At 44.2% G+C, this 16,804-nt stretch overlaps 1 long non-coding RNA gene across 1 annotated transcript in view; it reads left to right on the top strand.

Annotated features, from left to right (window-relative positions):
* Positions 1–2,098: 2,098 nt before the first annotated feature.
* LOC137622930 (uncharacterized) overlaps positions 2,099–16,804 on the top strand; it is a 42,896-nt gene continuing 28,190 nt past the window's right edge. Inside the window, exons 1-2 of the long non-coding RNA XR_011040524.1 lie at positions 2,099–2,401; positions 2,611–2,856. This is a non-coding gene — a long non-coding RNA (uncharacterized lncRNA). The remainder of the gene's footprint in view (positions 2,402–2,610; positions 2,857–16,804) is intronic.

The raw sequence follows: 16,804 nt of genomic DNA, 5'->3' as shown, positions 1-16,804 counted from the left end.
CTGAATGTGAAACAAAAGTGTTGAATAATGATATACGTATTTCTACCTTCGGTTTTCTTTTTCAGATTGTCTTTGGATTTATCCTGGGATAAATACCCAGAAAAAATACCCCGACATTGACAGAGGGAAAGAAAACTGAAGCTACCACATTAAACAAGTACGAAAGATGAATAAGTTTTTCACTATATATATATATATATATATATATATATATATATATATATATATATATATATATATATATGTATATATATATATATATATATATATATATATATATATATATATATATATATTCCTAATAATCTGTCAAACTTACCGTTGATTATTTAATTAATCAAAATAGTTTCTCCGTAAGGAAGGGTGGGGGAGAAATAGCCTAGGGGAGGGGGGGGGATATCTTAGGGCTGAAATTCCCCCTGGGGGAATAACATCCCGGGCTGCTTTTCCCGGGGGGAAATCGATCCTAGGCTAATTTTCCCCGGGGGGAATTTCAGTCAGGGGGAAAAATTTCCTGCTACACCGGTTTCTATAAAACCATGCTCTCCATATACTGACAAAATATGCATAACTATTGTCTTCCTCTATTATTTTTTCCTAATTTAAAACAGTTGGCCTCGTAGGAAACAGTAAAAATTATATATATATAAAAAACTATAGAATTTAAGAAAAAAAAAGGGCCTGGTTTCCTCATTAAACGTCCTAGAACTAACATCGTCAACATAGTTAAACAAGCGTACGTTTGAGATATATATATATATGTATATATATATATATATATATATATATATATATATATATATATATATATATATACATATATACATATATACACACACACACACACACACATATATATATATATATATATATATATATATATATATATATATATATATATATATATATATATATACATATATATATATATATATATATATATATATATATATATATATACATATATATAAAACTAAATTAGAAATGGAGTAATTTCTCAAAAGTGTCCATAAAATATAAAATTCACAAATAGTGACACTTTTAGTAATTACTCAATTATTATTATTATTATTATTATTATTATTATTATTATTATTATTACTTGCAACCCTAGTGGTAAAAGCAGAGTGAAATAAGTCCAGGGGCTCCAACAGTGAAAATAGCCCAGTAACGAAAGGAAACAAAAAAAAAATTATTTAAGAAGAGTAACATTAAAATAAATATTTCCTATATAAACTATATAAACTTTAAAAAATACAAGAGGAAGAGAAATGAGATAAGTTGATTGAATATGATAGAATTAAAAGAAATTAATAGAAACAGGAATGATAAAGATAGACTTTGTGTGTTTGTATGGAGGCAGCTGTAGTTTAGCTGTAGTTGAGAAAATTTGAGAAACAATGACATAGAAATGGGGAATTTAGAAACGCTAACTTAAGATGTTGCCAGGTATATTAGAAAGGCCCTTGAAGTTAGAAGTAAAAGTATGTAAGCTGTGATGTCTGTGTAGGAGGTAAATAATGATAATGAATTTTCTTCAGTGCAGAGATTTGCACCTTCAATCCTTCTTCTAGTAGTGTGCCCACAATCACAGTTTTGTGGAGAGAGCAGCGAGGAACCTGGAACCATAGTTGCAATTTTAGCGCCTTTTGCGCTAGATTTGGCGCGTTTCTGGTAAGTCTAGCGCGCTTTTTTCCTAGTTAGCGCGGCTGCGCTATTTAACGCTTTTTAGTCAAATCTAACGCGATACATAGCGCTTTTCCATCTGACTGCATTTTTGTATCTTTTGACATACTGTATTGTATCAAATCCTGCTTTATCAGTTATATTATAGGAGACTGCTCTCTCTCTCTCTCTCTCTCTCTCTCTCTCTCTCTCTCTCTCTCTCTCTCTCTCTCTCTCTCTCAACTATGTTGTAGAGTCCTACCGTAGAGTCAAAAGATCGGTTCTGTTAATGAGGTTAGTAATCCTATACAGCGCTTTTAAGAAAGGATTTAGCGCTTTTTGGAAGCTCCTGTAGCGCGTTTTCAAAATCAGAATGGGCAGTCCTGTCTGGAATTTTTTGGAAGTTAGTAGGTTTCTAGTAGTTGCCAGATACACAGTCATACACCTGTTGTTTCTTTCCGTCATGATTTCGGGCGTGTCCTTGTTTAATGGCTGCCCTTACGTTTATGTCATGGCTATAGCAAAATTCCACGGTGAATACCATGGTACGTCAAGTGTAGTGAAGAAGCTTTTGAAGGAACATTGTGTCATTCCTCGAACGTTGAAGTGCCCTAAGTGTGAGTCGGCATTATCCTACTGGCAAGGCGAGGATAACAATATCATTGTTACCATTCTGTGAAAATTCCTGAGAAAAGGAAGAGACGCCCTTGAGATTACACCGTCAGTGATTACAAAGGTACATTTCTAGAGAAGTCCCAAATACGAACAGGGTGAAATATGGGTGTTTGGGGTCATCGAAAAAGTAATTTATGTTGCCTTTTGTGGATATTCCTACTAGGGATCTCAATGTTTATAACCTAATCCCGTTTATTGAACAATATGTTAAAGCTGAAAGTTTTATAATCAGTGATTAGTCGGATGCTTATATTGCTTTACTCGTTCTAGGCTATGAACACAGGACAGTAGACCCCCTCGGACCCAGGAATCCATTCTCAGAACATTAGATGTCTCTGGATGGAGTACAAGGAGTGGGTCAGAAGACCAGGCAATAGATCGAGCAGTTTCCGGCAATAGTTTGCCTGGTGGTTCTTCCTCCACTATTACCCACAAGACCAATTTCCTTTCAAGTTTGTGACCTGGGTAGGGGCAGGGCAAGCTCCCAGGCTAGGCCTGTGACCTTTTAACTACTAGGTAAGATTAGGTTGAGTTTAGTTCCCTTTTGAATGAATCCCGACATGTATATTTTCCCACCGTTGGGAGCGTTGGGGTGACGGTTCATTTGTGATGGAAGTAAAGGTAAAAGTCAATGAAAGCTCATTTGCTGTAGGGGAAAAGTTTTAGAGCCTTTGTATTTTAGCGGCCTGTTGCTCCCATGTGCATTAAAAATGGACTCCAACGTAAACTCCCCCCCCTCCCTAACCTAACCTACAAGCCGAGTCCTTACCTACTTATCTGGGGGGGGCTAACGCCTCCCTGCGACCCCCCTTATACTGCCGTATTCTTTGTCGGCCGTCATTATACATACAGTTGGTCGCTATCATACGTACACCAAAGTTTTTTCCGACTAGAAACTTTTCCTGACAGGAACTATAACTTTACAGGGAGGGTTCCAGGTTTATGGGTAGGTTAGTTTAGGGAGTGTGGTTAGGATAGGTTATGTTAGGGGATGTGTGATGTTGTGAGGTTAGGTTAGAGAGTGTCATTAGTTTCGGTTAGGTAATGTGTGATTAGGTTAAGTTAGGAAAGCCAATGTGGTTACTTAAGGTTACGGGGTGTAGTTAGTTTTGGTTTGGAAGGCGTGGCTAGATGAGATTAGCTTGAGTTAACGAGTGTTGTTAGGTTGGGAAAAAAAATTTTGAGGAACGTGATACAAATTACAGGTAATTTTGATACTGTACTTTAATTTCACTCCACTTACGTAAACCATATATTTTTCCATATATTTTTCCAACTTATGGATTTAATAATACCACCAAATCTAGGGGATTTGGTCCTCCTAACTTTTCTGATGTGTGGTAAAATCCTCCTCCTTTCAACTCCCCTGAACCGCCACTAATTTTGCCTGAGGAAAAACAATGAGTAAAATAAGGTTAACTGTTTAACCTTAATTAACTTGAAGGGCTGGGTCCTCATTATTTACTGAGGGAATATTTTCCCACCCCGTTACTCCCTCTCTTTTCCCCCACCCTGTTACTCCCTCTCTTTTGCCACCCCGTTACTCCCTCTCTTTTCCCACCCCGTTACTCCCTCTCTTTTCCCACCCCGTTACTCCCTCTCTTTTCCCACCCCGTTACTCCCTCTCTTTTCCCACCCCGTTACTCCCTCTCCTTTCCCACCCTGTTACTCCCTCTCTTCCCACCCTGTTACGCCCTCTCTTTTCCCTAACATCACTAGCAATGCTACTAAACTCCCAAACTTCCCTTGAATAGAATCAGAAGTTGAAGAAGCAGAACGAGGGGGACAAATTGATTCTAATTCATGAATTGGAGAATCTGTTCCTGTGGGTACTTGAATAAAAAATGAAACAAGTAAAAAATGAGACAGGACAAATACTGTTGGAAGTTTAAAGACCCGATTACCAGGCATTAACACCTATTCTTTTACTTCCCTCCAAAGACATTCAATATCTTGAGTATGGGTAGGCCTATTGAGGTTTGTAGGATTCACAAAATTTTAACTGAGGTTCACAGTACAGGGGTTGTACCCATAAGACTTGAGTTGTAAGTCAACCACTTATTAATAATTACCACACTACGGTGCCACCTTTAATATATTTGTTCCTATGTGACATTCAAACAATTGTCCTTTAATAGGGTGATTGTTTCAGCGCAATCTTGTGACAATCGTTAGAATTGTTTGAGAGGTTAAACTTCTGGTGGCATCTGAAAGCTTCACTTTTGTTTCTGCCACCGGTGAGTACAGATGTACTGTCAACAACTGATCGACGCTCACGAGATGAACTCTCGCGAGCACGAGACAAACAATCTAAGTTGAGGTCTGAACGTTCTCATTCACGAGGACAACGCTTACGATCATGATCTCGAGGTCAGTGTTCACGAGCATGACCTCAGGCTCCTTGTTGGACAAATATTAGCAGTTGAAATGCATTGGTTACCCGGGTTAGGTCTGGGAGGAATTATGTCTGGCTTTTTTTTTCCTTTCTTCATCTTCCTCTCTAGCGGTACAGTGCTTTTATGAAATCAAAAAGTGACGTAGTTCACCAATGAGTGAGTAGAGATAGTTGACTGGGTACCCCCCAGCCACCCCTTACCAACCCACTACAGTGGTTAGGAGGGTTGCCACCTCGTATTAAAAGTCTTATGGCTACCTTCCAGTTTTGCCGAAAGAATATCCACATAAATACTGTAACTCCAGGTAGGTGTTAAGGGAAAATACAAATTATATCCAAATTTCTCATATTACTTATTCACAAAGTGACATATAATTAATCCATAGGAAATCTTTGAATAGATTTTTATCATTAAATTTTGCTGAGAAACAAGTACAGTACATTAAAAGTAAATGGTAGTTTTCAATATTAATCTTACCCAATGATCATGTAGCTGTCAACTCTGTTGCCCGACAGAAAAAACCTAAGGTCGGGATACGCCAGCGATCGCTATACAGGTGGGGGTGTACAACAACAGCGCCATCTGTCGAGTAGGTACTCAGGTACTTCTTGTCAACAAGAACCAATTTTTCCTCTGTCGTGCCACCGGCAAGACCTACTTGGATACGCTGTTGTTTCTGGAGTTGTTTTCACGCATTTGGTGATGTATTCGCTCTAGATTTTAGCTTTCGCTATTCAGGAACTATTATCATTAGCTTATCAAGCTTTTTGATAAGATTTTGGATTCCACCCCTTGGCTAATTCAAGAATTCAAGATGTCTGACCATTCTCAAGTCCCTAAGTACAGGCAGTGTAGCGCTAGGGACTGTTCTAGGCGTCTTCCGAAGGCCTCTATAGATCCTCACACCGTTTGTTCCAATTGTAGGGGTAAATCCTGTCAATTGGAAGATCGATGTGAGGAATGCGCTGGGCTTTCGGAATTCGATTTTAATGAATTCCTAAAGAATGCACGTAGGCTAGAGAAGGATAGGATCAGGAGGAATTCTTCTCGCTCGTTTGATTTTTCCTCTCCCCATGCCCCTCAACCTATTCCTTCCCCTGTAGTGGTGACTCCCGACCCTGCTACTAGTGCTCAACCCTCCATGGCGGACATGATGCGTGCCATTCAGGCTCTTGGTGACAGAGTGGAGTCATTAGCTAATGACCGGAATCAACTTTTGGCCGATGTCAAAGAGTTGAAAGCGAAAAGTGCAGTGGGAAGTGTAGTGAGTGCAAGTGCGGTGAGAAGTGTCAGTGTCAGTGTTGCGCATGAGGGTGCATCTGTTCGTGCCAGTCGTCCTCCCAGTCCGGGACCTCTTGCAAGCTCCCAAGCCCAGGGGAGAAGCAATGTCGAAGGACCAAAGGGTTCGACAGGCCTTGATCAGCGTACGGATGTACCCTCAGTGGTTGCGGACGTATCTGTCAGAGATCGTCCCATCCACAAACAGACGAGTGAGCCCATTCATTCCTCGTCTGTGGAAGAAGTTTCTAGGAAGAAACGTTGGACCAAGGTCTCACGACCTCTCAAGCGCAAGGTCCCTTCCGAGCGAGTCCAACGGCCCAGGTGTAGCCACTGGGTCAGTTCGGACTCGCCGCAGTCTTCCGAAGACTGCACACCTCCCAAGAGAGGTAGAGTGGTTCCGCAGCAGGCAATCACTCCGTCTGTTGCCGCACCAACCACGGTAGACCCTAAGTGGTCCATGCTGCAGACTATGCAGTCTCAGCTTGCTTCCTTCATGCAGGAGTATCGTGCTGAGAAGGTTGACACTGCACCTGTTAACCTACAACCTGCCACGGTTGTGCGCTCAGCAGATACTGCGGCTGCCTGCTCCCACACTCCACCTGTGAGAGCTCCACCACCGATGCGCAGTCGACCCTGCCAGACGCATGTTCATGCGGCACCCTCCGTTGACATGCGTGAGCTACCGCATCAGCAGTGGGAAGGTGCTGTCAAGCTGCCGTGTTTTGACGCAATGCGGCAGTCTCCGCAACCCACGGCAGTCCCTCCCACGCACCAGCACTCCGCTTTTGTTGTTGCCAGCTCACAGACTGACCAGCAGCGGCATGATGTTGGATCCAGTGCAGCTACGCATGCACCCGTGCTGCCGGATTCAGCCGTTCAGCTTTCTGCTCCACCTTTGCCACTTCCTCCTCAGCTTTCGGATGATGGAGTATCTGATGACGACGAAGCTGCGCATTTGGACGATCCGCACTCCGACATAGAAGAACCCAAGTCTACGCCTCCCTCCTTAGACTTTAGGAAAGTCCTTGCCCTGTTTAGGGAATTGTATCCGGAACAGTTTGTGTCTGCAACCCCGCGCTCACCTCCCTCCGAGTTCGCTTTAGGCATGCAGTCAGCAGCTCCTGCCTTTACGAAACTCGTACTCGCGCGGTCATCCAAGAGAGCTTTGAGGGTACTGGGAGAGTGGTTGCAGTCCAAGAAGCAACTGGGGAAGACTGCCTTCATCTTTCCGCCTACCAAGCTTGCTTCCAAATCTAGCGTCTGGTATGCCACGGGAGAGGAACCCGGCTTGGGAGTTCCTGCCTCTGCCCAGGGCGACTTCTCAAGTCTGGTTGACTCTCCCCGCAGGCTGGCTATGAGACGCTCTAAGATTTGCTGGTCCTTTTCTGACATGGACCATCTGTTGAAGGGAGTTTTTCGTGCTTTTGAGATCTTCAACTTCCTCGACTGGTGTTTGGGAGCGTTAAGCAGAAAGACCTCCCCTTCGGATAAGGACTCTGCCATGCTTATCATGTCTAGCATGGACAAAGCCATTCGGGATGGGTCTGGTGAGCTTGCGGCTTCGTACGTGTCTGGAGTGCTTAAGAAGAGAGATCACCTTTGCTCCTTCTTGTCTGCGGGGATCACACCATGCCAGAAGTCGGAGTTGTTGTTTGCTCCGCTTTCGAAGTGTCTCTTTCCGGAAGAGCTGATCAAGGGGATTGCTGCCTCGTTGATCCAGAAGGATACCCATGACCTGGTGGCGTCTTCCGCACGTAAAGTCACAGCTTTACCTTCCGTGCCTAGACCTAGGATGGACACACCAGCGTCTAGGTTCATCCCGCCCTTTCGTGGCAGAACCTCCAGCAGAGGAGGTACCCGTGCCGACAGTCATCGTGGCAAAAAGAAGAAGGGTTCCAAGTCCTCAAAAGGCAGAATCTGACTGCCTACCTCTCCAGACAGCAGTGGGAGCCAGGCTCAAGAACTACTGGCAGGCTTGGGAGAGCAGAGGTGCAGACGCTCAGTCTGTGAAGTTGCTAAGAGAGGGGTACAGGATTCCGTTCTGGCGCAATCCCCCTCTAGCAACTACTCCCATCAACCTCTCTCCCAACTACAAGGAGGAGGACAAGAGGCTAGCTTTGCAGCAAGAGGTGTCTCTCTTGCTACAAAAGGGAGCGGTAGTCATAGTCCGGGACCATCAATCCCCGGGCTTCTACAACCGTCTCTTCCTGGTAGCGAAGAAGACAGGAGGCTGGAGACCGGTGCTGGACGTCAGTGCTCTCAATGCTTTTGTCACCAAGCAGACGTTCACCATGGAGACGACGAAGTCGGTGCTAGCATCGGTCAGGAAGGAAGACTGGATGGTCTCGTTGGACCTAAAAGACGCGTACTTTCATGTCCCCGTCCATCCAGACTCCCAACCTTTCCTAAGGTTCGTCTTTGGAAAGGTCGTTTACCAGTTCCAAGCCCTGTGCTTTGGCCTAAGCACGGCACCTCTTGTGTTTACCAAACTGATGAGGAATATTGCCAAATTCCTTCACTTGGCAGACATCAGAGCCTCCCTCTATTTGGATGACTGGCTTTTAAGAGCTCCGTCAAGTCGTCGCTGTCTGGAGAATCTCAGATGGACTATGGATCTGACCAAGGAATTGGGTCTCCTGGTCAATATAGAGAAGTCCCAACTCGTCCCATCCCAAACCATTGTCTATCTAGGTATGGAGATTCAGAGTCGAGCTTTTCGGGCTTTTCCGTCGGCCCCCAGAATCAGTCAAGCCCAAGTATGCATCCAGAGCATGCTGAGAAGGAACCGATGTTCAGTCAGGCAGTGGATGAGTCTAACAGGGACACTTTCATCGCTGGCCCAGTTCATCGCGTTAGGGAGACTCCACCTCCGCCCCCTTCAGTATCATCTAGCTGCTCACTGGAGAAAGGACATGACGCTAGAAGCGGTCTCAGTTCCTATATCCGAAGAGATGAGGTCTGCGCTGACGTGGTGGAAGAACAGCATTCTTCTCAAGGAAGGTCTACCATTGGCTGTTCAGACCCCCGACCACCTTCTCTTCTCGGACGCATCGGACACGGGCTGGAATGCTCGGGCACGTGGAATCCGGAGCAAAGAACACTTCACATCAACTGCAAGGAGCTATTGGCAGTTCATCTGGCCTTGAGAAACTTCAAGTCCCTCCTTCTAGGCAAGGTGGTGGAGGTGAACTCCGACAACACTACAGCCTTGGCGTATATCTCCAAGCAAGGAGGGACTCATTCGAGGAAGTTGTTCGAGATCGCAAGGGACCTCCTCACCTGGTCAAGAGATCGAAAGATTTCGCTGGTAACGAGGTTCATTCAAGGCGACATGAATGTCATGGCAGATCGCCTCAGCCGGAAGGGTCAGGTCATCCCCACAGAGTGGACCCTTCACAAGAATGTTTGCAGCAGACTATGGGCCCTGTGGGGTCAGCCCACCATAGATCTGTTCGCTACCTCGATGACCAAGAGGCTCCCGAATTATTGCTCACCGATTCCGGACCCAGCAGCAGTTCACGTAGATGCCTTTCTTCTGGATTGGTCCCATCTAGACCTGTATGCGTTCCCTCCGTTCAAGATTGTCAACAAGGTACTGCAGAAGTTCGCCTCTCACGAAGGGACACGGTTGACGTTGGTTGCATCCCCTCTGGCCCGCGAGAGAATGGTTCACCGAGGTACTGCAATGGCTAGTGGACGTTCCCAGGACTCTTCCTCTAAGAGTGGACCTTCTGCGTCAGCCGCACGTAAAGAAGGTACACCCAAGCCTCCACGCTCTTCGTCTGACTGCCTTCAGACTATCGAAAGACTCTCAAGAGCTAGAGGCTTTTCGAAGGAGGCAGCCAGAGCGATTGCCAGAGCAAGGAGGACATCCACTCTCAAGGTCTACCAGTCAAAATGGGAAGTCTTCCGAAGCTGGTGCAAGGCGAATTCAGTTTCCTCAACCAGTACCTCTGTAACGCAGATAGCTGACTTCCTTTTACATCTAAGGAATGTAAGATCCCTATCAGCTCCTACGATCAAAGGTTACAGAAGCATGTTGGCAGCAGTCTTCCGCCACAGAGGCTTAGATCTTTCCACCAACAAAGATCTACAGGACCTCCTTAAGTCTTTTGAGACCTCAAAGGAGCGTCGGTTAGCCATACCAGGCTGGAACCTAGACGTGGTTTTAAGGTTCCTGATGTCAGCAAGGTTCGAACCGCTTCAATCAGCCTCTTTTAAGGATCTCACATTAAAGACTCTTTTCCTCGTTTGCTTAGCAACAGCTAAAAGAGTCAGTGAGATTCACGCCTTCAGCAGGAACATAGGTTTTACATCTGAAACGGCTACATGTTCCTTACAGCTTGGTTTTTTAGCTAAAAACGAGCTTCCTTCTCGTCCTTGGCCCAAGTCGTTCGAGATCCCAAGCCTGTCCAACTTGGTTGGTAACGAACAAGAGAGAGTACTATGCCCAGTAAGAGCTCTTAAGTACTATTTAAGACGTACAAAGCCATTACGAGGACAATCAGAAGCTTTATGGTGTTCTATTAAGAAACCTGCTTTACCGATGTCTAAGAACGCAGTTTCTTATTACATCAGGCTTTTGATTAGAGAGGCCCATTCTCATCTGAAGGAAGAAGACCATGCTTTGCTGAAGGTAAGGACACATGAAGTTAGAGCTGTCGCTACTTCAGTGGCCTTCAAACAGAACCGTTCTCTGCAGAGTGTAATGGATGCAACCTATTGGAGAAGCAAGTCAGTGTTCGCATCATTTTACCTTAAAGATGTCCAGTCTCTTTACGAGAACTGCTACACCCTGGGACCATTCGTAGCAGCGAGTGCAGTAGTAGGTGAGGGCTCAACCACTACATTCCCATAATCCCATAACCTTTTTTAATCTTTCTCTTGAAATGCTTTTTATTGTTGTTTTTGGGTTGTACGGAAGGCTAAGAAGCCTTCCGCATCCTGGTTGATTTGGCGGGTGGTCAAATTCTTTCTTGAGAAGCGCCTAGATTAGAGGTTGTGATGAGGTCCTTTAGTATGGGTTGCAGCCCTTCATACTTCAGCACCTAGGAGTCGCTCAGCATCCTAAGAGGATCGCTAGGCTCAGTAAGGAAGACGTACTTAAAAAGGCAGAGTAATGGTTCAAGTCGACTTCCTTACCAGGTACTTATTTATTTTATGTTTGTTATTTTGAATAACTGCTAAAATGAAATACGGGATACTTAGCTTCTAATGTTAACATGTATGCTGGTCTCCACCCACCCCCCTGGGTGTGAATCAGCTACATGATCATCGGGTAAGATTAATATTGAAAAATGTTATTTTCCTTAGTAAAATAAATTTTTGAATATACTTACCCGATGATCATGAATTTAAGGACCCTCCCTTCCTCCCCATAGAGACCCAGTGGACCGAGGAGAAAATTGGTTCTTGTTGACAAGAAGTACCTGAGTACCTACTCGACAGATGGCGCTGTTGTTGTACACCCCCACCTGTATAGCGATCGCTGGCGTATCCCGACCTTAGGTTTTTTCTGTCGGGCAACAGAGTTGACAGCTACATGATCATCGGGTAAGTATATTCAAAAATTTATTTTACTAAGGAAAATAACATATCATAAACTATAGTTTCATTATTAACCCTTTTACCCCCAAAGGACGTACTGGTACATTTCACAAAACTCATCCCTTTACCCCCATGGACGTACCGGTACGTCCTTGCAAAAAAATGCTATAAAAATTTTTTTTTCATATTTTTGATAATTTTTTGAGAAACTTCAGGCATTTTCCAAGAGAATGAGACCAACCTGACCTCTCTATGACAAAAATTAAGGCTGTTAGAGCAATTTAAAAAAAAAAAATACTGCAAAATGTGCTGGGGAAAAAATAACCCCTTGGGGGTTGAGGGTTGGAAATTTCCAAAGACCTGGGGGTAAAAGGGTTAACATAATGTCTTGAATGTAATTAATGCGATTTTAGTTTGTTTTAGCCTTGTGGTAAGACCTAGGAAAGAGATTTATATATGCTAGTTTATTTTTCTTAATGCAGATTAATAAGATTAGTTGTTCTGTAACTGGAATACAAACCACACTATTTATAGGGGGTGTTACTTTCGGCGTAGCTGAAATGACGAGCCATTAAAATTTAGCGAGGGTTAACTACCCACACCGCTAGTTAGCGGGGGTAGGGGGAGGGTAGCTCGCTACTGCCCCCCCCCCCCCCTTCACACACCTGTGATTGAGCTCACTTTACTTTTGGCTCGGATGGAGAGCGTATGTTTCCGCTCTTCCTCCTCGCCTGTTCTGGACTGCCATTAATTTTTGTCTTTTAACTTACTTTTTCTTATATATATATTATATATATATATATATATATATATATATATATATATATATATATATATATATATATATAAAAACATTCTTAATGTTTATATATATATATATATATATAAATGTATAGAAATGATGTAAGTTTCCTATTCAGGTTCTTATGACACTTGCGCAGGGCACTTCCCTTCGTGAGGAACAACTTCTCCCCCTCTGGTCCATCGATCTTCCCGTCGGCGTTTAACTATTGACTCGGCCGCCGCAGGGTAATCGTCATCGTCTGGACCCACCTCATTCAACTGTTGTCTTCGCCTTTTCCCTTTCCTACGGGAAACATGGATTCTGGAGCGAAGGGAGTGTGGCCTCTCAGAGATTGACTACGGTCTTTCTCTTCTCAAGGCCGTTCACCTTTCAACGACCGTGTACTAATGGGGGGGGAGCACCTTTTCTGTTTATGGGTTAGGTTGCACTTCCGATTGTTTTTCTCAATTATTTTAGGGAAATTATAATTGTTTGTAATTTTAACTTTTAAGCCTCTCCGTGGGGAACACTTCCTTTCGGAGAATCAGTGGTTCTTACTATTAGTGAATTTTCTTAGCTGATTTGAATAATTGTAATTCTTGTTTTTCAATATTTAACTTAGCCGGTGATTATAATAGCTGCAACTCTGTTGCTCGACAGAAAACTCTAAGGAAAAATTCGCCAGCGATCGCTACACAGGTAGGGGGTGTACCCAACAGCGCCATCTGTTGTCCAGATACCCAGTACTCATTGTAAACAAAGAACTCAATTTTCTCTCTGTCGAGCTATCGACAAGACGCTCTTATTCGCTGTTGCTAAACTGGAGTTTTTTCACAACTAATTGGTGAAGTACTTTATTCTAGTTTTGAGCTTTCGCTATGCAGGTGTTTTATCTTCATCTTAAATCTTGAAATCGTTTTGGATAGATTTAATTATGGTGACAAAGAGAGTATGGACTTTCTTTCACTTTTAAATGGCCGACCCTTCCCTTAGACGGAAGTGTGTTTAGGCTTTTAGTAATTATCTTATCACGTTATAGATTTTCCTCTATATATTTTATATCTCTCCGCCTTTATTAGGCCTCTTCGATTAACTTTCCATTTATTATAAACATATAAAAATAAATTTTAATGTTTTGTTTATATAGACCTTCCCTGAGAGTAGGCGGTCCTAACTTGGAAACCGAAGTTAATCAACGTTGAGCCCTTTATATCGTAATTAGCTTTTAAAGAGCTAAGGATTTAAAACTTTTTAAATGTAATATTTTATGAAAGAATCTCTTTGATAGTCTTCGTACTGTTTTCAAAGATGAACTAACGTTTAGTTTTTTTATGCTACGCAGTTGTTGACGTTCAGGACGTTCAACATGCGCTCTATCGTTACGATAGAGAGAGAGTGTATCACGGTTTCACTTTGCAGTAAGAGTAAATCGATTCTGACGTTTTGTTCATTCTTTCTTAGCTTAAATGTTTTAAATTCTAATTTAAAGGAACTTTTTATTTGAAAAACCTTTCAGTTTTTTCCTTTAGTCAAATAACATGTTTTTTTGACGAAATATAATTGGGCTCTTCTCTTAGGTGCGAAATCAAGAGAGAGAGAGATAGAGACAGAGGGAGAGAGAGGAGAGAAAACGTTCCGTTCAAGCGGGTAACGTTGTTCTCGTGTTACTCGCGTCCCTAGTCGCTGTACGGGGAGGAAGGATAAAACGTTTTTAGGTTTTTATTCTCGTCCCCAGGCTATGTGCGGTGAGAGATTGAAAACGTAGTTATATGAACTAGTGTTTAGTCTCTTTCCCAGCCACTGATTTTTTTATCTTAAAATATGTTTTCTGTTTTTTTGCTGGTATTAATGAGCTTGCATTATACGACTGATTTCGCAATTACTACCTTTTAATGAAGGGTAGAATTGCATGTTTCAGGTAGAAATAAGTGCAAAACAGAAAATCGAAGTGATAAAGTGATATGCGCAAAGTGTTAGTGTTGCGTCCGAGGCGCAAAGTGTTACAGTGTTGCATCCGAGGGTTCGTCTGTTCGTGCCTGTCGTTCACCTAGTCCGGGACCTCTTACATGCTCCCAAGCCCAGGGGAGAAGTAATGTCAAACGACTTATGGGTTCGAGAGGCCTTGACCAACGAACAGACGTTTTTCCCTCTATGGTATCGGGTGTATCTTACCAAGATCTCCCCTACCATAAGACAAGAGACGTTGTTTCTCCTCGTCATCCGAAGGCTTTTCGCATAAGAAACCTGTCACAAGGTTTCGAAGCCCTTAAGCGAAAGTCAGTCCTTTCAGGACAGGTCCAGCGTCCTGGTTACAACCATTAGGACAGCTCTGACCCTATGCAGTCATCGGATAACTGCTCGCCGCCTAACAAAAGCGTAACACAGACTCCGAGAGTCTTTTTTTGTAGGCAAAGTGTTGCGGTCACAGACGTTACCCTCGTCTCTTACCACAACCATTTCCGTTGATCCTTAATGGGTTGTATGGCAAGACATGCAGTATATGCTTGCCTCCCTTATGGAAGACTATTCTACCGATTAGTCCGTTGAGTCTAGCCGTTTATCTCATCGATATCCTGGCTTTCAGCCAACCTAACGTTCCTTTGTGCTTACTGTTGACGTTGGCGTAGCTTAGTCTCGTCAGTCAGGTTGTTTAGAACCACACTCGATGCAGTCTCGTGTGGTTTTTCAGCCGCATTTGGACGTTAGGCCACTTGCTGACGTTCCTGTTGACGTTCTAGACGTTCACTAACAATCGGAGTTGACTTGTTTTGACGCTGGGCGTCAACCTCCGCATTCTAGAGTTGTTTTGACTGCTCAGTCTAGGCAGTCAAAGCAGTCTCGAGTGGACGCTGTGCGTCCTCACGCACCTGTTGTGGTTGACAGTTCAGTTGTTGACAGTTCACAGACTGTCAAGCAGTTACATGACGTTGCGTTCTGGTCCGCTACTAATGCACCAGTGAGTGTGGACTCTGCTTGTAAAGCATTGCCACCACGGTAGGTCTCTCCCTTGCTTGAGACTCAGCTTTTATTGGACAAGGTTCCTGTAGATGAGGAAGTTGCTGTTCTCCCTCTTACTGATATTCCCTTGAGGACTCTGTCAGATGGAGAGGAGCCTAAAGCTGCTTAGCCTCCTATGGACTTTAATTAAATCATGATGATTTTTTTTAAGGATCTTTGTCCGGATCTTTTTGTAACTGCTGCTCCTCGTTCGCCTAAACGTCAGAGCTTACACTAGGCCTAGCTACTTCGAAGCCGTTGTTTTTAAGCTAGTGCTCTCTCGCTCTCCTTGAGAGCGTTACGTTGGCTAGGCGACTGGTTTTTCACCAGGAGGAGTTTGGGGGATACAGCCTTTGCTTTCCCTTCTTTTAAACTGGTTTATAGAGCGAGAGTCTGATATGACACGAGAGAAGTTCTCGGCTTGGGAGTTCATGCCTCTGCCCAGATAGACTTCTCAATTCTCGTAGACTCTCCCTGGCGCCTAGCCAGGAGACGCTCCAAGTTGTTTACAGGTCAACTTCACAGCTGTTTTCGAGCCTTTGAAGTTTTGCTGTACAATTATGTCACGCATAACAAGGCTTTCAGGGATGGTAAACGGTACCGCCTCAGTCGCTAACCCCGTCTGTTGCCACACCTGCTCCTGTAGACCCTAAATGGGCTTTGCTGCAAGACATGCAGTCCAAGCTTGCGTCCTTGATAGAGGACTTTAATGCGGAGAAGGTTGCTACCGAACCTTCTGGCCAACAACCTTCCAACCGGTCGGTTGTGCGCCCTGTTGACGCTGAGGTAACCTACTCGCGTCTGCCAGTTGAGGTGGTTCCTCCACCGATGCGACCCAGTGTGGGTTGCCAGCCGCACGTTGACGTTAAGCGACGCTCGGAGATGGTTGTTGACGTTCAGGACGTTCAACAACCAGCAGAGGTGACTTGTTTTGACGCAGTACGTCAACCTCAGCAACCCGGTAGGGTGTTGACTGCACAACCCAGACGGTCTAGACAGTCTCGGGTTGACGCTGTGCTTCCTCGCGCACCCATGGTTGTTGACAGTTCACAGACTGTGCGGCAGTTCCATGATATTGCGTCCGGCTCCGTCACGCATCCACTAGTGCGACCGGACTCAGCGAGCCAGACGTTGCCCACTCCGTTGCCGTTTCCTCATCAGTTTTCGGATGAGGAACCCTCTGATGAGGACGTTGCTGAACAACAAGACGATCAGCCCCCAGAATAGATCAAGCCCTGCTATCCATCCAGAAGATGCTGAAGAAGGAACGCTGCTCAGTCAGGCTGTGGATGAGTCTGGTAGGGACGCTGTCATCCGTGGAACAATTTGTGTCACTAGGAAGACTACACCTCCGTCCTCTTCAATACCATCTAGCTTTTCACTGGAAAAAGGACAAGACGCTAGAAGCGGTCTCGATCCCGGTTTCCGAAAAGATAAAGTCTTGTCTGACTTGGTGAAA

Source organism: Palaemon carinicauda, chromosome 2 (assembly GCF_036898095.1).
Source record: "Palaemon carinicauda isolate YSFRI2023 chromosome 2, ASM3689809v2, whole genome shotgun sequence".
Classification (NCBI taxonomy): Eukaryota; Metazoa; Arthropoda; class Malacostraca; order Decapoda; family Palaemonidae; genus Palaemon; species Palaemon carinicauda.
The sequence above is the reverse complement of the archived record's forward strand: the minus strand, read 5'-3'. Positions and strand labels throughout refer to the sequence as shown.